Source organism: Oreochromis aureus, linkage group 5 (genome assembly GCF_013358895.1).
Source record: "Oreochromis aureus strain Israel breed Guangdong linkage group 5, ZZ_aureus, whole genome shotgun sequence".
In the NCBI taxonomy this organism is placed as follows: domain Eukaryota; kingdom Metazoa; phylum Chordata; class Actinopteri; order Cichliformes; family Cichlidae; genus Oreochromis; species Oreochromis aureus.
Window position 1 is genome coordinate 1,694,844 of NC_052946.1, and position 20,802 is coordinate 1,715,645.

The following is a 20,802-nucleotide window of genomic DNA, read 5'->3' on the forward strand; positions in this document are numbered from 1 at the left end:
CTAATGCCCTAACACAATTTATAAGCATGAACCAACCCAAACTCTGCCTGAAGCTCTATTTTTGGGCATTTCACATCCCAGGCTTCCCGAAGTTTTAAGTTAAAGTTACACGCCCGAAACCCGGTTTCTACTGACCAAAAAGCGCAATGTACTGTCCCGGACAGTAAAAGTGATCCTTAAATCACTTAGCGTATTTTGGGATGCCCGTACCCCCACAGATTGCCAAACTGGACTAACCCTATTCACCGATAGGTCAGGGTCAAGCGCCCTTGACCAGGAGAGACCGTCACATCTGAGCTGTGCGCTTCCTAAGACTATCCCATAGTCCCGCCCTAAGATAATTTAATTACTTTGAAAACACCCCATAAAATCACACAAGCAATTATATTGATGTTCAAGCCCGGCTTTATATTCAATTAAAACTTAACTGTCACAAACTTTCACCAATAACCTATAACTCTAAATTTACTCTGCAGTCCAACTACTTTAAATACACTTCTTCTCTTTACTCTTTACTTATTTTCAACGTTTCATTATCTTTACTTCAACTTATACTTTAGTTCTCATGAGATTTTCATCAAAATCAAAACAGACATCTATCAGTAATTTCAGTGAGTAGACTTTTAATTTTGTAATGATGTCCAATCTGGCACACTTAGAAATTCAACAGGTGGTGCCTACCTTTTGTTTTATGCCGGCTTGTCACTCACTTTGACCACTGACCAATGCCTGAGCGCCTGACGCCTCGGACCTTTCTCCGTCCTGTCTCACTTCCCCCCTCGGACGAAGCCCCCAAATGTTAGGGTTCAAAAATATAGGGAAGGAAACACAGGAGGAATGCAAGTAACCACACTGGTCCACAGGGTAAAGACGATGATTTTAATGAAATGACACACGTGGGAGAATGAGCGGACTCCGTAAGCAGACAGCCCCACAATCTCATCCTCCTAACATCAAAATACAGTTTTATATGCATCAGAGTATATTTAGTGACGCCCCTCATTGCGTCATCACATACATCAGCTTCAAAACCACAAATGTTCTATTCGACAACTTAAGGCACAATTAAAAGTACACTGGCTTCCATCTTCTCCCCGGTGGTTTCCCGTAAGCCAGCTCCGCTCTCGCATCGTGCATCTACTGCTTCATCCGTCAACTCTCACCTACACCCCTAACAGTGTGTGTGTATGTCTCTCTGGCGTGCACAGAGTGTGCATCTGCTCTCTGCACCTTAGTTGACCTCACTTAGGCAACCAGGCTAAGGCCATCCTGTGTTGTGATGATCTTAACTTCTATGTAAAATGTATAAAACAAATATTTCAATCTACTACAACTACTTAAAACTTAATCAAAGCTTAATCAGACGTATAAATGCATAAAAGATGATAATAGCATCATCAAAACTCTGGTTTGGGTTTCACTTCCTACAAAAGCATGTAACTTCAAAGACATATAACTTCCTGTCTTCTTTTAGCACAGAGTTACTCTTTCACCCTGCAGTCTGCATAAACATTAAAATTATAAATTCAAAAGCACTTCGGGTTATAGATTCAACTCAACAGTTTAAAGTGGTTTTTTTACTGGACCTGTAATAAAGGCTAATATGATACCAATATGATTATGATGCAACAGTAATGACAGTAATAACAGAAATAACAAAGTAATAAAAATAGAATTAATAAAAATAAAATAATAAATGGAAATAACAAAAATGACAAAAAATAATACTTCGTTCCCAACACATGGCTAATGACGTCAGACTTAAAGACCAGATAGTTTCCCTCTCCATGCAGGGGCATTGCTCCTTGTGGCTGTTCATCTGGTAGCCAAGCAGATCAGGTGTTTGATTTCAGTGATGGTCACATTAGGGATTGTCCATAATGATGAATTTATATCTTCTAGTAGACTTTCAGAGATTTCCAGCTTAGCCTTGAATCATGCTCCTTATGCTTTCTCTTGTTCTGATGCTTCCTGTCTAATGCACTTTCATGCTCTTTCTCTGCTACTTATGGAACTCATGGATTAGCTAACAGTTATCTATTCCATTTTGCACTTCCACAACTCTTCTGGCCCTTGAAAAAGCAATGCAAATTCCCCACGCCGTGCGATGTAAGAAGCTTTCTGATTGGTTTTCAGAGACACATGCTGGTTGCCTGGATTTTTCTACACCAGGGTTTGTGGAAATAGAGTTGCACTGCTAAGAAGTGTGTGTGCTTGTACAAAGGCTATTCAGCCTTGGTATTTACACTCTGACTGTTTCAGTGTTTCACAAAGCCTCGCTTTGCCCATCACTAGTTTTGAGCAAAGCGTTTTGTGCAAGAACTGTATCGAAGTTTCGAAACAATCTGAAACCCATGTCCACAGTGATATCTGCTGGCCAATTTGTCACATCTTGATAATGCTGTTCTGTGAATCCCTGCACAATTCCAAACAAAGCTACTTATTATAGCCAGCTATCAGTAACTAGAATAGAATAGAATAGAATAGAATGCCTTTATTGTCATTATACAGCTGTACAATGAGATACAGAGCATCTCCTACTCAGTGTAAACATGTTGGGGCGGGTACAGTTCTGCAGCACTATATACATATGGACAGTATTAACATAGGGAAGAAGATGTATATATATATAAAATGTACAATTTACAAACCGTAAACAATATATGTAATAAATAGTGTTATGTATGTACAGTTGAGTTATTGCACATGGAATTGGTATAAATAGTGTTTATGTATATACAGTTATTGCACATAGAATTGGTATAAATAGTGGTGGTCCATAGAGGAAGTGGGAAGTGGGGGGCTGTGTTATCGGTGCATGTGTGAGTTCAGGGTGGTTATCGCTTTGGGGAAGAAACTGTTTTTGAGTCTGTGGGTCTTTGTGCTGATGCACCTGTAGCGCTTCCCTGAGGGAAGCAGGCTGAACATGTTGAAGCCAGGGTGGGAGCTGTCCTTGATGATGTTTGCTGCTCTGCTGAGGCAGCGGGAGGAATAAATGTCCATCAGGGAGGGGAGAGGGCAGCCGATGATCTTTTGTGCTGTCTTGACCACACTCTGAAGCCTCACTCTATCTGCCTTGGTGCAGCTGCCGTACCATACCGTGATGCAGTAGGTTAGCAGGCTCTCAATGGACGAGCGGTAGAAGGTCAGCAGCAGGTTGGAGTTCAGCTTGTACTTCCTGAGGACTCTCAGGAAGTGCAGCCGCTGTTGGGCCTTCTTGATGATCGCTGAGATGTTTTCCGTCCAGGAGATGTCAGCAGAGATGAGGACACCAAGGAACCGGAGGTGTGGACCCTCTCCACACACTCCCCGTTGATGTAGAGGGGGGCCAAGTCAGTGCTGTGTCTCCTGAAGTCAACAATGAGCTCTTTGGTTTTCTTGGTGTTCAGTGCCAGGTTGTTTTCTGAACACCATGCTGCCAACTTCAGGACTTCCTCTCTGTACTCTGCCTCGTCTCCCTTCGAGATGAGTCCGACTACCGTGGTGTCATCAGCAAACTTGATGATGAGAGTGTTGTTGTGGGCCGGACTGCAGTCGTGGGTGTAGAGAGAATACAGGAGGGGGCTCAGCACACAGCCCTGTGGGGAGCCGGTGCTCAGTGTGCGAGTGGAGGAGAGATGAGGGCCGAGTCTTACAGTCTGGGGCCGGTTTGTGAGAAAGTCCTTTATCCAGGCACATGTGAGAGGAGGGAGGCCAAGAGTGACCAGTTTGTTGATGAGGATGTCCGGGATGATAGTATTAAAGGCTGAGCTGTAGTCCACAAAGAGCATTCGGACGTAGCTCTGCCGCTGCTCTAGGTGACTCAGCACAGCGTGGAGGGCTGTGGCGATGGCGTCTTCTGTGGATCTGTTTGCACGGTATGCAAACTGGTGGGGGTCGAATTCTGGGGGGAGGTAATCCTTGATGTGTTGAAGGACTAGTCTCTCAAAGCATTTCATGATTACCGGTGTGAGGGCCACAGGGCGGTAATCATTCAGGTTGGTGATGGGAGACTTCTTCGGCACTGGGATGATTGTGGCTGATTTTAGACAGGATGGGATGGCTGCCTGATCCAGTGATAGGTACAACTGTGATCAACAGATGTTTTGGAGAAATCGTTTCATAAACAAGGAAAGAAAAATAATGAAACTGTTAAAGTCAACATGCTGTAACTGTAATGATCAGTGTGCTTCAGTAAAATTCTCTCTCTGTTAATTTTGTAAGTAATTGTAATTGTAATAACCAGACAAGTTTTCAACTTTTTTGGGGCTCAGTCGGCTTTGTTTATTCCTCACAGCCCTCATAGTCTGGATGTGTCTGGTTGATATTTAAGATTTCTTGGAGTTTGTGTCATCAGGTTTGTTCTACACATTGTCAGTCAAACCTAAAAGCTGGAATAGTGTTATATTTCTTGCAGTCTCACTACAATCAGCCGATTTCACTTTGTGTGTTGTAGGAGGAAAATAGTTGCACAGTAATTGCTGAGTAAATGCTTACCCCAGCCCAGCACTGTGATTAAGTAAGCCGTCATTTGCGGTGAAGTCAGCCGCTGCTGAACTTCAACAGGTCGCAAATCAATGAGAGCCAGGCTGCAGCCTCTGTTTCTACCTGTTCATGTTTCTACAGTAGAATCACTGTGAGGATCGTTTTAAAGTCTCTTTGTGCTGGTTTTCATCTTTGATTTGTGCTGTCAGCTTTGTGCAGTTGGCATAAGTACAGACATTCTATACTTAAGTAGATGTACAAATACTATTGTTAAAAAATACTCAAGTACAAGTTGAAATCAACTGATTCAAAAGTAAAAAAATTGCAGGCTGTGAAAAACTTTTTGGAGGATGTTTTTATTTTTGTGCAAAGCTAACTGAACCTTGTGCTATGATAAAATATTTTCAGTAGATGGGATTACAAACTTAAAATTTTTTTTTTAATTATACTCTAATTATACTCAGCCTGAATCTGAAGGAAAAAAATCTATTTTCTGTTGCCTAAATAAAGAGTGTGACTTTGCCTCTAAACAGGAATACACTCAGAGGTTAGGGTGGGAATCAGCAGGTGGGGGAACCCAAAAATTGGATGTAATGGCTCGGTGTGGGGAAAATAATCATAACTCACAGTTTCTACTGAGAGCTGCAGTAGATTTTCCTAGTGTACAGACTGTGATCAGCTGACTTGCTGCTCTTTGTGGATGTACACAACTTAAATCAACCAGATGTGAGCAGATGTTTCATGAGTTGTTCCTGGCTGATTTCCACCCTCCACACTGACAGCACGCTGTCTATGTTGTCTTTATACAAGATGGTATAAAGATGGTATGAATGTGGAATTCAGTTGCTGGATTTAAGCAGCATTATCACCTAAAAGTCACATGAATCTCTGCTACACTTGATCTAACCCTGTGGTTCCCAAACCGTTTTTGCTAGGTCCCCCTTTGATTTTCCAGAAAATCTTTAAGCCCCCCCCACCACCTAAAATCCCTGCCCCCCCTTCCGCCAGCAGAAACACATCCTCCAACCACACACACCCATATTTTGTTTTGAAACTCCATTGCAGTTTATTTCACACCTTAAACCGTTAGTAAACAATTAAGCAATTAAGCTGCAATAAATTACAGGTAGCAATAAAATACTACTACTACTAACGCTTTTATGCTATGTCCACACCTACACGGGTATTTTTGAAAATGCAGCTTTTTCTATGCGTTTGGACCTTTCGTCCACCCGTAAACGGCATTTCGAATCACTGGAAACTGAGATTTTTTAAAACTCCTGTCAGGTTGGAGGTTTTCAAAAACTCAGTTTTTGCGTTGCCTTTTTTCACGTCACGCTGTGCGCCACATTATTGTTTACATAAGATGAATTTCTATAATGGCAGATAGAGACAAAATACTGTTACTGTTAATCTGACTATCTGCAGTGAGAAAGGCAGAGGCGTCATGGTGTAATTATTTTACGTGTAGTTGTTTTTTTCCTGTGTAATAATTTTCAACATTGCTGTCAATACATTTTTCAAAAAATGCCTCTCTGTGCAAAATGGGTTCAAAAACATAAACAGCTGTGGGATACTGTTTGTCCGTGATTTGAACCGGGGGAACAAATTACGGCAGGATCAGCCTGATATTATTTGTATCCCACTGTAACTTTACTGCATAAAGAGCTAACATGTCCAACATATCAGGAGTAGTTAGTCATTACAACAAGTGTTTGTGAACTAAAAATCAAGAATGTGGGATACTGTTTGTCCGTGATTTGGACAGCCCAGCGCGTACTCCTGATGTAGGGGAAACTAGGTTTGTCCGGTAGACCTACCTTGGCACTTGAGCAGGTCAAGCCAAAGGTAATAAATGCTTCATCATATTTTCTAGTATTGGAAGGAAGCTTGGAAGGAAGCTGGCTTGGAAACATATTTGGCGATGCTTTATCTTCTGCTTTCCATTTGTGTGGGAGCTCCCCCCACTCTTTTCTCTCCCTGTGAAATACAGAAGCTGGACCTTTGGGTAGCAATAGCCCTGACTTTGGCACACATCTTCTCTTTTTATGTGACATTCTCTGGTGATTAGTAAACAAACAGGATTGCCTTTCATATGTTACTGTTTAGGCTCAAATCGGGTCAATGTTCAGAGGCTGGCTGGAGTTTTGGTTACAGTGAACCTGTGGCCTCCTCTTGTTTATGAGATATTCACACCTGATGTATCAGTGGGAATAAAGAAAGGAAAAGAAAAAAACTCATGTGTCATTGATATTGTTAACACATAGATCACTTGTAATTAATGTGTTTTTCTAGCCTTTCTTTTTACAGTATAAGTATATTCTTTATGGCAGCACAGTATGTGAGTAACAGGTTATAGTGAGTATGACGTTACCTGATCCTGCAAATAACATTTTATGTTGAAAGTAGAAAACACTAGAGAACCGATGGAGTCAGAGCTGAACACTCCTTTTTTTAAATTTTCTCCTTGAGCAGAGGAGGTTTTGAGAATTTTTAATGAATTTACGCCACAGTGTAACACTCTGCCACCAGTCTCTGTCTTTCTTACTTTCTCTTGTCTATATGAGTGATCATTCAAATAAGATATCAATATATTTTTATACAGTACAGGTCAAAAGTTTTAGAACACTCCAATTTTTCCAGTTTTTGATTGACATTTTGCAGTTTAATGTCTCATTGCACCCTGAAATGAAAGCATAGTACAAATAAGCAATTTGAGTTAAAAAAAAAAAATCATTAAATGAGTTTATAGACCAAAATGTATTCTAAACTTTTGACCCATCAAAGTAGCCCCCTTTGGCACATATAACAGCTGAACACACCCGTTTATTCTTTCTACAATGGAAACAAATATTCTCCCATATCTGTAGCAGAAGTTCCCATAAATGTGGAGCTTGTAAGTTGCTTTGCTTTCACTCTTCTGTCCAGTTCATCCCAAACCAGCTCGATGGGGTTTAAGTCTGGAGACTGTGCTGGACACTCCATGTTTTCAAGCTCACCATCTTGTTCTTTTTTTCTGAGGTAGTTCTGGCATAGATTTGACTTATGTTTTGGGTCTTTATCTTGCTGTAGGATGAACCCCTGACCAACTAGGTGCATATGAGAGAGTACTGCATGGTGCTGCAGAATGCTGTGGTAGCTGTTTTGGTTCAGGGAGCCTCTCACTCTCTACGAGTCACCGACCCTGGATCCAGCAAAACAGGCCCAGACCATCACACTTCCTCCTCCATGTTTGACAGTTGATGCCACACACTGTGGAACCATCCTTTCACCTACTTGACGGCGTACAAAGATCCTGGGTGATGAAACAAAGATTTCTCATTTTGATCCATCAGTCCATAATACCTTCTTCCAGTCTTCAGTAGTCCAATGTTGGTGTTTCATGGCCCAACCAAGCCTCTTTGTCTTATTCTGACATCTTACCAGTGGCTTTCTTCCTGCCACTTGTCCTGTCAAACCTGCAGCTCGAGGTCTTCTCTTCACAGCTGAAACTGAGACTTGCTTACTACGACCACTAGTAAGCTGTGCTTGAAGCTGTTTTCCTGTGAGCCCCCTGTTAACTCTATGATTCAGCTGTGGTTTTGGGTCTGCCAGACCACTTACTGCCAGAGTTTCCCCAAGTTTTTTTTTTCGGCACCTGTCCTGTACTGTAACAATCAGAATTACTGTCAGAAGGCCAAGAAAAACGGCCAACGGATTTATTTTCCCTAGTGGATCAATACGGCTTTTGCCACACTGATCCATTTGATTGTCATAGTTTATTCGAACTGTATTATTTTTTTATTTTTTTATTTTTTTACTTTTAATTTATTCCAATTAGAATGGACAGGACCAGGGGACGGGAAAGAGAAAGACAAAGAAAAGAGAAGCTGGGAAGAGAGCCAACAGAAGGAGAGGGATAGAAAATGGAGGAGAACAGAGACAGAGAGAAGGGATGCTAAAAATCTCTCTGATGACCTGTTACAAAAATTGGCAAAAAGAGTACAACACAGTAGGGAAACCACAGCAACAACCAATATAAGCATAAGTAACAGTAAATAAAAAAACTGAATATTATGGAGCAGCACACAAGACCCACAATGTCTTTGACTACCTGTTTGTACACACCTGTGTACAAACAGGTAGTCAGGTGGGTGCAAGCGCACTTGTATTCACAAGGTGTACCAATGTAACTGTCTAATAGTAGGTAGGTAGGTATGGCGAGCCATAGCCCTGTCCCCCAGGACATGTACCAGGCATCGAGGAGATCCAGGCCCCAGACATCTAGCAGTGTTATGTTCCCCTGAGGGGTCTAGGCGGCGAGGGGGAAGTAACAAAAAGTGTCCGGGTCAGAAAAAGGAGTCAAGGAGGCAAAGCGGTTAAATTAAATAATTTTATTAAGGTAGCTCAACTAAAAGAGACGGACAAGCCGCTATCACCATTTAAGGAAAACAAAACTCAAGCGTTGGTCAATAAAGGAAAAAGTAAGTCAAAAAGAGAGAGCAGCTCACTAACTGCAAATACACCAAACACACAGCTTGCTAGCTGCAACCACAAACACACAGCTCACTAGCTGCAACCACACAAACACACAGCTCACTAGCTGCAACCACACAAACACACAGCTCACTAGCTGCGACCGAGCTGCTCACTAGCTGCGACCGAGCTGCTCACTAGCTGCGACCGAGCTGCTCACTAGCTGCGACCGAGCTAATGGCACACTGGCCCAGAGCTCACCTTTCCCTGGGCTTAAATACTTTTAATTACTGACGAGAGTCAGCTGCACAAAAGAAAAAAGGTGGCAGCTAAGGCAGGAGAGATGGTCAGACACGCCCACACAGACAACTTCAGGAGGCGGCCCTGCTAGGGCCGTAACACCCCCTCCCATAAATGCAAACCCGTGGTTTGTCACATGATTATGATAACCAAAACAACTAATCAAGTCCGTAACTGTTGCATCACCAAATTGCAGGCTTTCCTCCTACCAAACCCCATAGCAACGGTTAGGCATCGCCTGCGGAAGCTGCCAACCCCATCTCAATGGGTTCAAAATACTGACTGAGGGTGGCCGCAGACCCTCAAAACAATGTCTCATGTGATAGCCAGGGCTTTGAGCCATGACATGTGGAGAACACAGCAGGCAGTCAAAAGACCTTACTGCAACAGTTTTCAGACGATTGCTCAGGTCACGGGTACAGGCGTGTTTGTTAGTCAGGGGTGCAGGTCTGAGTGGTGGTGTTATACATGATCTGTCCACCTGCAGGTCATTTTGAGGAACTGGGACATTGTCAACCAGCAGTAGCTCAGGGCTAGTTGACCTCTTACACTGACTACAGGGCGCTACTGAGCAATTGTGCTCCAAGTTTAGCCTTTTAGTAGGCCTGGCAACCTTGTCGGTTTGAGAACCACGACTGACCTTTCTCAAAGCAGGCCCTTTTTGCTTTGAGTGGGCTTTGAGTATCAACTTCAAACAGTTAGCAACGAGGTGTCCAGGTTTGTGGCAGAAGAAACAAAGCTTCGTTTTGGGTCTCGAAACCACAACTTTTTCAGCCTTGTTAGCCGGCCCACTCTTACCTCTCCAAGATGTACTATGGCACAGAGGGGTATCACATTCTACAGCATTTATTTTATGACTTAGGGTAAACTCATCTGCCAGTGTGGCAGCCTGCTGTAATGTGGAAACCCTTTGCTCACTTAAATAACAAGCAATAGACTCAGGAACAGAGTTTTTAAAGTCCTCCACCAGCATAAGCTCACGTATGGACCCCACATTGTTAACCTGGCTTGCAGAACACCACCTATCAAAGAGCTTTGCCTTCTCCCTAGCAAAGTCAAGGTAGGACTGACCCTGTGCCAACTCCAAACCCCAAAAATGCTGCCTATAGGCTTCAGGTACAAGTTGATAGGCCTGGAGGACAGCACTTTTAATCTTTTCATAAGCTAGGCAGTCATCCCTAGACAGACTGGAACCCCCCACCCCAGTCAACACTTCGTTTTTAAGTGGGGCGTAACAAGCAGTCCTCCAGAGCACAAGAGCCCAAGGAGGACCACCTTGGGGAGGGGCAGTCACACCACCAACCTAGAAAAGAGCTGAGGAGAGCCCCAGATGGGGGGTGGGAAAAAGGCCTTTTTGTATAATTCTGAAATGTACATTATTTGTTTTTTGTCGAATTTTTCATTTGTACCGATTTTCAGTGATATCAACTTTAATAGAAGGGAATTAGCTTACATTTCTTTTTTTTCTCTCTTATTTGACATATTTTTCAAGTAACCTATATTTGGCAACAGCATAATAAAACAGGAAATTATGTTTTTGGTGAGCCACCCCAACAGTTTTAGTGGCCTCCATATGGCCACCCCATGTGGTCATGTGATCTGGCTGGTTTGAACTACGGTTCAGAGCAGCGTTCTGAAACATCTGCAATTTGGAAGCTCGACACAGCGTTAAAATGTCTGTTTTGAACTTCCCATCCCTATCCAACACGCATATATGAAGAATGTATCAATGGCTAAAGACTAGCTTCCATCACCCATCATATGGAATCTGTCCTCTGTTATTACCTGGGAACCACTGTGAGTACATTATATTGTACATTTTTAATCTCCTTACTCCCCCTGGTACTCAAATTTCCTTGCTCCAGACCCATAGTCCCACTATTGACTGGGCTAACAATAAGGTTACTTCTTGGAGTTTGCACTATCATCAGTATTGTTTATAGTCTTTTTAATTCATCGCGATTGGGCAATGAATGAGAAAATGGCTTTTAAAGCCACTTTGGTCACTTTGAGTACCCAGTGATGCCATTTGGCCTCGCAAATGGCCCCAGCCGTGTTCCAGTCCATAGTAAATTACATCCTCAGAGAGATTTCCTCAATATCTTTTTCAACCAGACAGGACAAAATGTGGTAGACAGAAAGTGGAGGTCATGTGTGGAGATCTGAACAGATCAGACACAGATCCCCCTCAGGTTAGTTTGTATTCAATAAAAACTGTTTCTGCAGCAGATTATCACCATTTTACTTTTTAAATATATATTTTTTTTACAATTCCCATTATAATAACGATAATAATAACAATAACAAAAATTCTATTATTTTTGCCACTGGATAAAAATGCTTAAAGACAGAAAACTCTGCTTTAATCTTCCCAGCTCCCAGTGATGGAATGTCATCAGTCACTGACAGATGACAGCCTCTGTTTCTCTAAACGAAAAGTGCCTGGCAGGGTTTTTTTTGTTATAGACAGAGAGTTAACTTCAACTCTGAATCATTAGCTACTGGTAGTGAAGGGGATTTCATCTCTTTTTAGAGAACCGACTCTTTTGGCTTGGCTCACTAAAAAGAACTAGCTCTTTCGGCTCCCGAGCAGCTCTTCAGGTTGTTTTGTTGCTTTGATTAATTTATTATCAACAACAATATAAAATAGGATTCAGTGCATGAACAAACTTCCTGTATCCTTTATCATCCACAACTGAAAATGATTGGAAATCAAGTGCAATCATTTTTGCAAGTTCTTCATCAATTGAGTTCTGTCTTGCTTGGCTCACAGGATTCTGCTAAAACTGTCTGGGTTAGTTCAGGTGCTTTTGGTGGTATAGGGCTTTGGAGTTGACGTCGCGCCGCAGTGCATTATGGGATCACGGCGCCATGTCAGAAGGCCACAAATCAAAACAAACACACTGTGTTGGAAGCAGGACTGTCAGAACCATGCTTAAAATCAGCGCAAAAGACAAAGGGCTGTATCGCGACCGATTGCGCCCAGACGCCAAGAGACGGTACTTGGAAAAAGTAGCGTGCATCGGTAATGTGGACCCGTATGAAAAAAGACAGTGGAGTGGAAACCCAGACAGCCTACCGCCGTTGTCCTATCCCGATATCTTCGCGTACCTTGTCTGTGGAGTCAGCGCATACACGGCGAATCATTTTCGGAATTATAAATTCCTGGAGGCGCACATCTAATTCACAAACGATTGGGTACAAGATTTGGCCGTTTTTAAGCCTCCACGTTGTGAGTACGTTGACCATATGACCAAGATACAGCCAGAGGTTGCACGTAGCATTGACTTCTCCTCAGCAGCTGCCCCAAAAATTGCTCTAGATGAACGATTCACGATTGATGCCAGCTGTGCGTTGCCATGTAAATAGTTTACATTTCATGTGTATGTACTTGCTAAGTACATGTGAACAGATCTTGAATAAAAAAAAATAGACATACTTTTCTTTTCTGTTTTATTGAAACCACTTTACAGAAAGTGCAATTATTTACAATGAACTGTACATGAAACAGCAGTTTTATGAATATTCAACAAGAGCAAGTTTCATTTGATCCTGGTTTGACAACCACACTGGGGCACATATTCACCAAAACACAGCACACCTTAACAATCTTATCAAGCAGTGTTGTGTCTTCACCCTCACATGATATGAGTAATCGGATTGGCATTGTAGTGTGTAGCATTTTGAACTTGTTACGCAATCTACCTATTACTCGCTCAACATGAATTCTCAGGTGGGCAATTGCTCTCGTTTCTTCAATGTCCCTTGCATCAAGTTGACAGTAGCCTTTTGTAAACGCAGGAATCTTGACCTCTGCACACATCATTCCTACAGCATCTCTGATGTCAAAGCCTCTGTCAGCCAATACTACATCCCCTGGTAACAGCCTTTGAAGAATCCCACATCATTGTGGGACACATCGAATAGATGACAAAGATGCTGGACCGGAAGATGAAGTCTCAGACGCATTAGTGTGAGTAAGAGCATTTGGAAACCTGACAGTTTCTTCAAGACTGGCAGGAAATCTTTCACAGTGTTGAAGAGGGACAATAAGATAGCATAACAAGGTAGTCCAGTGTAATACCTTACTTTTTCGGTATCATCCTTTAACAAATTTTATTCAGCTCTGTCTTTTGCAACTGTGATCGAAGCAGTCTGTTCTCCTCCAGGAGCCGGTTTATTTCTGCTCTGCCCTGTTCACTGCACACACAATCCTTCGTCTGCCCTTTAGCTTCTGTGACGCTGTCTGTCCGATTACCACTGTCCACATTTGCAGCTGGTACCTCAACCTCCAGTTGTCCAACACAACTCCTGTCCACAGTCTCCATGACATGGTGATTTTGTTGTTGGTCTTCTCTCAGATCTTCTTACCTCCGATGGGTGCTCTTCTTTGCTTTCGTTGCATTCGCCTTGCGTGCCGGTCCGAGTTTGACACAGGTATGTCGTCGTGCCCCATGTGCAGCTTTGGAGACCAGTCTGGATTTGTTACATCCATTTCATATGCTGGTTTGCCTGCAATAATGCCAAATAATAATCTAGTCCCTCAACATGATGTGGTTCTGCAGCATCACACATTAGAATGTTTTATCTAATTATCTATGACCTCAGCGCATTCAAAATAACACTAAAAGCCTTTTAAGAGAGATATGAATTTATTTAGAACTCACCGGAAAGAAAATGCCGCGAGCAAACCAACAACAAATTGGGGATGGCAGAGAACTCGATATCCGCTCGTCTGACCGCTGCAATCCAACCCTGATGTCTTCGTTTAGTAATATCGGATACATGAGATCCCTCCCGTTGCCTCCAGGAGGGGAAATGATGAAAAGAGAGCCCATTTTCCAGCTTCTTGCCTTCCCTATAGTGTGATCTAATGTTGCAACCGATAACATAGCACGTACGAACCATAGCTGACGCTTCCGTGTGCTTTGTTCGGCGTGGCCCCCCTCCCATGACATCACGCGTGATTTTAAGCATGGTGGGCGTGGAAAGGATTTTGGCCTGATGCGCCATTTTCGGGGTCAAAACAAAGCGCAAGCGAAAAAGGACCGAAGGCACACACAGCAGCCATGGTTCGTACTTGCTGTGTGGTCGGCTGCAATGTTCGATCGCACAACCGGCAAGAGAATAAGCTTGAAAATGGTTTATCTTTTCATTCTTTCCCAACCTGGAAGCAACATGAGGCAGCTCGTGTATCAATGTTACCAAACGAAGGCGTCTAGCCTGGATAGCAGCTGTGAGACGAGCTGATATCAAGCTCTCTTCCATCTCCAAATATCTGTTGGTGCTCCAGACGGTTTCATTCTGGTAAGTTCTAAATATGTTCATATCACTCTTTATAGCCTATTAGTTTTATTTTTGATGCGCTCTGAGGTCATAGCAAATTAGAGCAAACATCCTACTGAGTGATTTTGCAGAATTACCTTCTATTTAGAGTTGCTAATTATTTGGCATTATTGCAGCAAACCAGCCTCTGAAATGGATGAAACACATCGTGACTGGGTTCCAGCGCTACACAAGGGACCTGCTTCAAACACACCACCATGCCAATCAGATTACTTCTTCCATGTGAGGGTGAAGAGGTGACCCTTCTGGATAAGATGGTGAAGGTTCGCTGCGTTTGTTGAACAGTGTGGTAGTAAAACCAGGGAAAAATGAAACTTGCTCCTGTTAAATATTCTTAAATCTCTTGCTGTTTAAATAGCGGTAATTTTTCAGAAGATAAAGTAAATAAAGTAGTGTTAGTAGTGGGTGATATCATGTAAACACTGTCATGATTTTGTGTAAACATTTTGTCATTTGTAAACTATAAATGTCATGGATTCTACATTGCAACTGATGTGATGTTCTACAAAGTGGTTTTAATTTTTTTTAAAAAAGAGGCAAAAATTAGATTGTTTCTTTATTCAACTTTTGAACAGTGGTACTCAGTCAGTACATATTCAGTAAATGCATATTGTTTACATGGCAGTGCACTACAGGCATGAATCTAGACCCCTAGATAAAACATTATGTGTCATTTCCACGACCCACAGCTTTACTGTGTTCCAGCAAAGTATCCAATAGCAGTGACAACTCCTCCACAGTAGCAGGTGGGATTTTTCTTTTTTGAGGACGGCTCCTTTTATCTTTCAATACGGATGGTCTTTTTATATTTTGATCAAGAGCCTTTTTTGGGGGGCAGCTGAAGAGGAGAAGTCTATCTTATGGCTGTATCTTGGTCAAAGGGCAGGGATGGCTCCGTAGGTAGAGTGGTCGCCCCATGATCGGAAGGTCGGGGGTTCGAATCCACTGAACGGCTACCCTGAGGTACCCTTGAGCAAGGTACCGTCTCTACTCACCGCTCCCCGGACGCCTACTTAGTGGCTGCCCACTGCTTCGCTGAGTGAATGGGTCAAATGCAGAGAAAAACAAGTAATTTCCCCACGGGGATCAATAAAATATACATTATATTATTATATTACCAGGCAAAACCCAGTATGCAGGTTCATCTGTAACAGTCCTTGCACTGATCAGATCTGCACTGCTGCTTCTACATTAAACAGAAGAGCAGCGACATGGCTGCAGGTCTTCACGACTCCGGCCATACAGGTGCAGTGGGCGGCTTCAACCTTCCCTGTGATGCTCACAATGACCCATGGCTGCAATGCTGTTCATTCAGTCTTTGAGAGTGCAGCACCTGAAACACACACAAAGTTAATTTAATGACAAGAACTATGAGCCAAGGCCGACACAAATGTGTTTTATCTACTTTATCATAAATGTAACAAAGTGTTTAGAAAGTTAGCACGTACATGTAATTTTTCATTTTTTTATGCATCCATCTATAGAACGCTGCATGTTATATTCTAAATCTGCCTGTTCTCTGTCAGAAACCTGCCTGCAGAAAATGAACCTAAAGTATGTAATGCAAGGATGTCATCACTTTCAAGATGGAGAAAGCATAAAGTGACAATTATGAATCACTTAATATGATAAGGAGATTGTGCAGGTCATTAATCAATGTACAAAAACTAAAGATGTATTTTTAGTGACACAGGATACAAATTTGGAAGCAAGATGTATAATTAGAATTATTTATAATAAATATGAATAAATTATTGCAATTTCTTTAACCATAAAGAATAACTCTCCAAAAGTTGAATCAGTTCATCTGGACGTAGTGTTTTGTGGGAGAAACGTTTCATCACTCATCCAAGTGACTTCTTCAGTCTCAGCTGACTGCAGGTTTCCCCAAACCTTATAAACAGTACATTTGCATAATGACTGAAACCAGCCCACTGAAGGAACAATGGGCTGGGAGGTCAGTTCCTTAATCATAATTATGCAAATTCCCATGACCTGGTCCATCTGGTCCAAAAACTGGTCCATCCCAAGGATCGGGTCCCCCGACTTAACGCTGTTAAGTGCCAGGAGGATTGCCAGGATTTATACATCGGGGAATCCAAACAACCTCTAGCGAAGTGGATGGCACAACACAGAAGAGCAACCTCATCAGGCCAGGACTCTGCAGTTTATTTACACCTACAGGCCAGTGGACACTCTTTCAATGATGAGGATGTACACATCCTGGACAGGGAGGAACGCTGGTTTGAGGCTTGAGTCAAGGAGGCCATTTACGTGAAAAGGAAAGACCATCTCTGAATCGAGGAGGGGCCTAAGGGTAAATCTTTCGCCATCTTACAATGCTGTGATTGCAGCCATTCCCCAACTCTCTGTGAATGGTACTCATGGCCATTGATCAGTGTTCTTTGATCAGTGGGTTTTGGTCAGTGATTGTTGATCAATGGTCATGGGAATTTGCATAATTATGATTAAGGAACTGACCCCACAGCCCATTGTTCCTTCAGTGGGCTGGTTTCAGTCATTATGCAAATGTACACTCTAAAAAATATTTTGTTGCCCCAACTTAAAAAATTAAGGCAACAATTTCCACTCAGCTTTTTAAGTTATAAATTTTGCATATTATTAAGTAAATTCAGCAAGTAATTTTTAGGTTTGGCTAACTCAACTTGTTTAACAAGCCAAGATGATTTACCTTGACCTCCAAAAGCATAATTAAGTTTATGCAACCTAATATTAATTTAAAATTTCTGGTAAAATTAAGTTGAGAAATCACATTAGTTGAGTTACACCAACTAACTTTTTTACATATATCCTACTCACAGTTATCCATGCCAATTAGTTTAGGTTTCTATAGTAACTTTTCTAAAATCACACAAAGCCATTTCACTTATTCCAATTGATTAATTTATTACAAAACATTTTCAAAGTAATACACTTCTGTATCAATACAACATAAATGAAACATTACAGCAGCCCTTTAATTATAAATGACTAAGCAAAAAAAAAAAGTACTTCATGTACATTAACAATAACTTAAATTGGTATCAACTTGTTCAACTTGTCGCAGAATCAAGGAAATGACAAAAGATTTTAATGTTCAACAACGGAACAATCCAAAGCTAAGATTATATGTATTACAAACTTTTCTCAAAACTACACTCATCTAGGACTGCATACAAAAACATAAGAGGCACATCGGAATGCTACAGTCCAATTCACATTCGTTTCACGACAGAAATTTGCACTTAAGAGACATTACCCGTGGACTGGCTTTAAGCCCATCAAGTTCCAGAAATACCTCTAGAGTGTTCTTTACTTGTTTGGGGTAGCTCAGATTGAGAGCGTATATAAGCCCCATCATTAAGGCACACGCTCTGGGCACATCAAGGTCTTCCAGGACTGCTGTTCCTTCAATCACAATTTTAGCGACATCTGGGAGAGACACTGCTGCAAGTCTGGTGACTACAATCTTTACCACTTCTTCTGGGAACTGTTGTTCACCATCCTGGCAAGTAGGTAGTTTAAATGGAAACATGTCAGCATTTTATGTGCCATTTAAAAATAAAACACAAAAGAATGCGAGATTCACCTACCAGCTGTTCTCTGAAGAGATCCTCTTCCTTCTCTTTCAGATACACCTTCAGGCAATGGATTGCAACCTCTCTCTTCTTTTCCACCGAACTCTGGAGAATAAAAAAAGCAAAACAAAAATTAAACTTATAGTTTATTAGGTGAAAAGTCAAAACTATTACATTTATGTGACTTGCGTTGTGCCATTGATTTTAAATATGTTTTTAAAAGAATTAAAGATTTAATCTTTGTAACTTCAATTTAAACTGTTACACACTGGCCTGCTTTAAATGCCCACTTTGCTAGCAGTAGGATAAGGTGAGTAAAAGTAAATGTAATCTAAATTTCATCAACAGCACAATTGTGCTGTTGATGAATAGGACCTGAAGCAGAGGAAGAAATGAATTGTAACTGTAACAACTAATTCATCAATACACCTGCGAGGTACATTATATATACTTTCCAGTTTTAGTAGTAGGTGGGCTAAATGTTTCTCAATTAAATTAGGCAATTCACCAATTTCTTCATCCTCTGCATTTACTACATCTTCACACAATGGATTTTCATTATGTACCTCAAGAGGATCATCTCCTGCATTCAAATGACTGACACACCTCTGTATCAGGTCAGGGTTGAAGTCATCCAATGAGTGAGGAGTGTGTTTTCGGTTCCTATGAGAAGCATATGTTCAAATGAGCAGTAACAATCCCAGTACAGGCAAGGCATAAACAGTTCACCATGGCTATGTCTAAGCCTGTAATGCTTTAAGAACTCATTCCTTCTTGATGTTTCAAATTTGCAAATTTTGCAAGTCCAATGCATTTTGAAATTTACTGCAACCTTTTGTAATGCAAAGAATTATTGAAGCTTTTGAGTTAACAAGCTATTTTAAGTATAAAACCTTCTCTAAAACTCTACAATGCAACACTGAAAAAATGAATCATAAAGACTGAACAAAATTGAATTTTAAAATTTACATCTACAGACTTCAGTTTAAACTTGTAATAAGGTGTCAAATCAAAATGTGTAAGAGAAATTTCTTTTAAACTATTTAAATACCACTGTGGACATGCCACAATCCCACACTTTACATTATGCTTACAATTACAGAAAGCAAATGCAAGTCGTATACATACACACACACACACACACACACACACAATATTGTTTTGGGGTTTTTGCTAGGTCAACCAACTTTAACCTCAGGCAGAGTTCCCAGTCGAGCTTAGAACATCAACACAATTGATATGAATACTTTTAGTCAGGGATAAATTCACCAAATTTTACTCTGTCAGTAATTAGTTACCTCACCCGAGACCATCTTGTGGAAACACGAATTTACTCTGACACCATGATGATAAAATGCAGGCAGCTGCTGACCGGTTAATTTGAACATATACGGGTTCAAATTGAACATGCTCTGCTGTCGGCATGGTCTATCAACTAACCAAATGTACCCTAACAAGTGACATATTTTAATTGTATCTGTACTCTTTTATTTGTGAGGAACGTTTGCTAGCTAAAAGAAATGGCTAGCTAAACTTAAAAAAACAACAACAACAACTCTACTCTGCTAAATTACGATTAAAACCATCAAATTTCAGTTTTTTAAAGATGACAATTTAAAGTGTACAAATATAAATTGTAATTCATCCATTTAGAATTCAGTACTTACTTAACTCACCGAACACAGTCTAGGGCAAACACACCTCTTCTCCCACGAGGCCACAAGAATCCAGAAACTGTTGCTACGGGGTTGCCCTCTGCTGTCTGAATGGTCTCAATTCAAACAAGAAGGATGTTGAAACTCATTTTTACATGTTACACAAACTTAATATTTTCTGTTGTTGATTGATGACAAAATTATTTTATTCAATATACTCAAACATTTAAGTTAAGGTGCTGTTTTTTAATTTTTGTGTTGCACTGACTTTTAACATTGATTAGTCAACTCACTGAAACGTGTACATGTAGACAACTTACTTTTTTTAGCAGAAAAGTGGTTTTTTGTTAAGTTCTACCGACAAACACAACGATGAGTGACGAAACGTTTCTCCCACAAAACGCTACGTCCAGATGAACAGATTCAACTTTTGGAGATTTACTTTCCTGGATGATTGAGAATGCATCAAGACATAAAGAATAACAAAATTCTTCAGGACAATGTCACATCAATGCACTGAACTCACTATGTTATCTCTCTAACAGCCTCCACATGTTCTCACTGTAATTTCCCCTCATGAATGAATTTATGCTGCACTAATCTGAATGTCTGGAGGGAAATCAAACGCATTTCACTCGCAGTACTCGAGCTAACTTACCTTTGTTTGAATGACGGCTTGTAGGCGCTGACTCTACAGACAAGGTATGAAAATATGTCAGGCTATGTCAATAGCGGTTGGTCTTCAGGGTTTCTACTCCACGGCCGTATTTCATACGGGTCCACATTTCCAATGCACGCTATTTTCTGCAGGTATCACCGCTTCGCCTCTGGACGCAATCGGTCTCTATACAGTCCGTTCTCTTTTGAGCTGCTTTTAAGCATCTTTCTTGTTGTCGTCGTTCCAACACAGTGTTTGTTTTGATTCGTAGACCCCGAAAATGGCGCCGTGCTCCCACAATGCATTGCGGTGTGACGTCAACTCCAAAGCCCTATACTGCATGATG

At 41.3% G+C, this 20,802-nt stretch overlaps 1 protein-coding gene and 1 long non-coding RNA gene across 2 annotated transcripts in view; one reads left to right on the plus strand and one right to left on the minus strand.

Moving 5' to 3' along the window:
- The window catches only part of cadpsa (Ca2+-dependent activator protein for secretion a), a 378,183-nt gene that overhangs the window by 121,409 nt on the left and 235,972 nt on the right, over nucleotides 1-20,802 (plus strand). The window lies entirely within an intron of this gene.
- LOC120440147 lies at nucleotides 17,382-19,991 on the minus strand. Its single transcript, XR_005613014.1, has 4 exons — nucleotides 19,811-19,991; nucleotides 18,710-18,806; nucleotides 18,159-18,248; nucleotides 17,382-18,070 (listed from the first exon to the last, which is right to left on the minus strand). It is a non-coding gene; the product is annotated as an uncharacterized LOC120440147 (long non-coding RNA).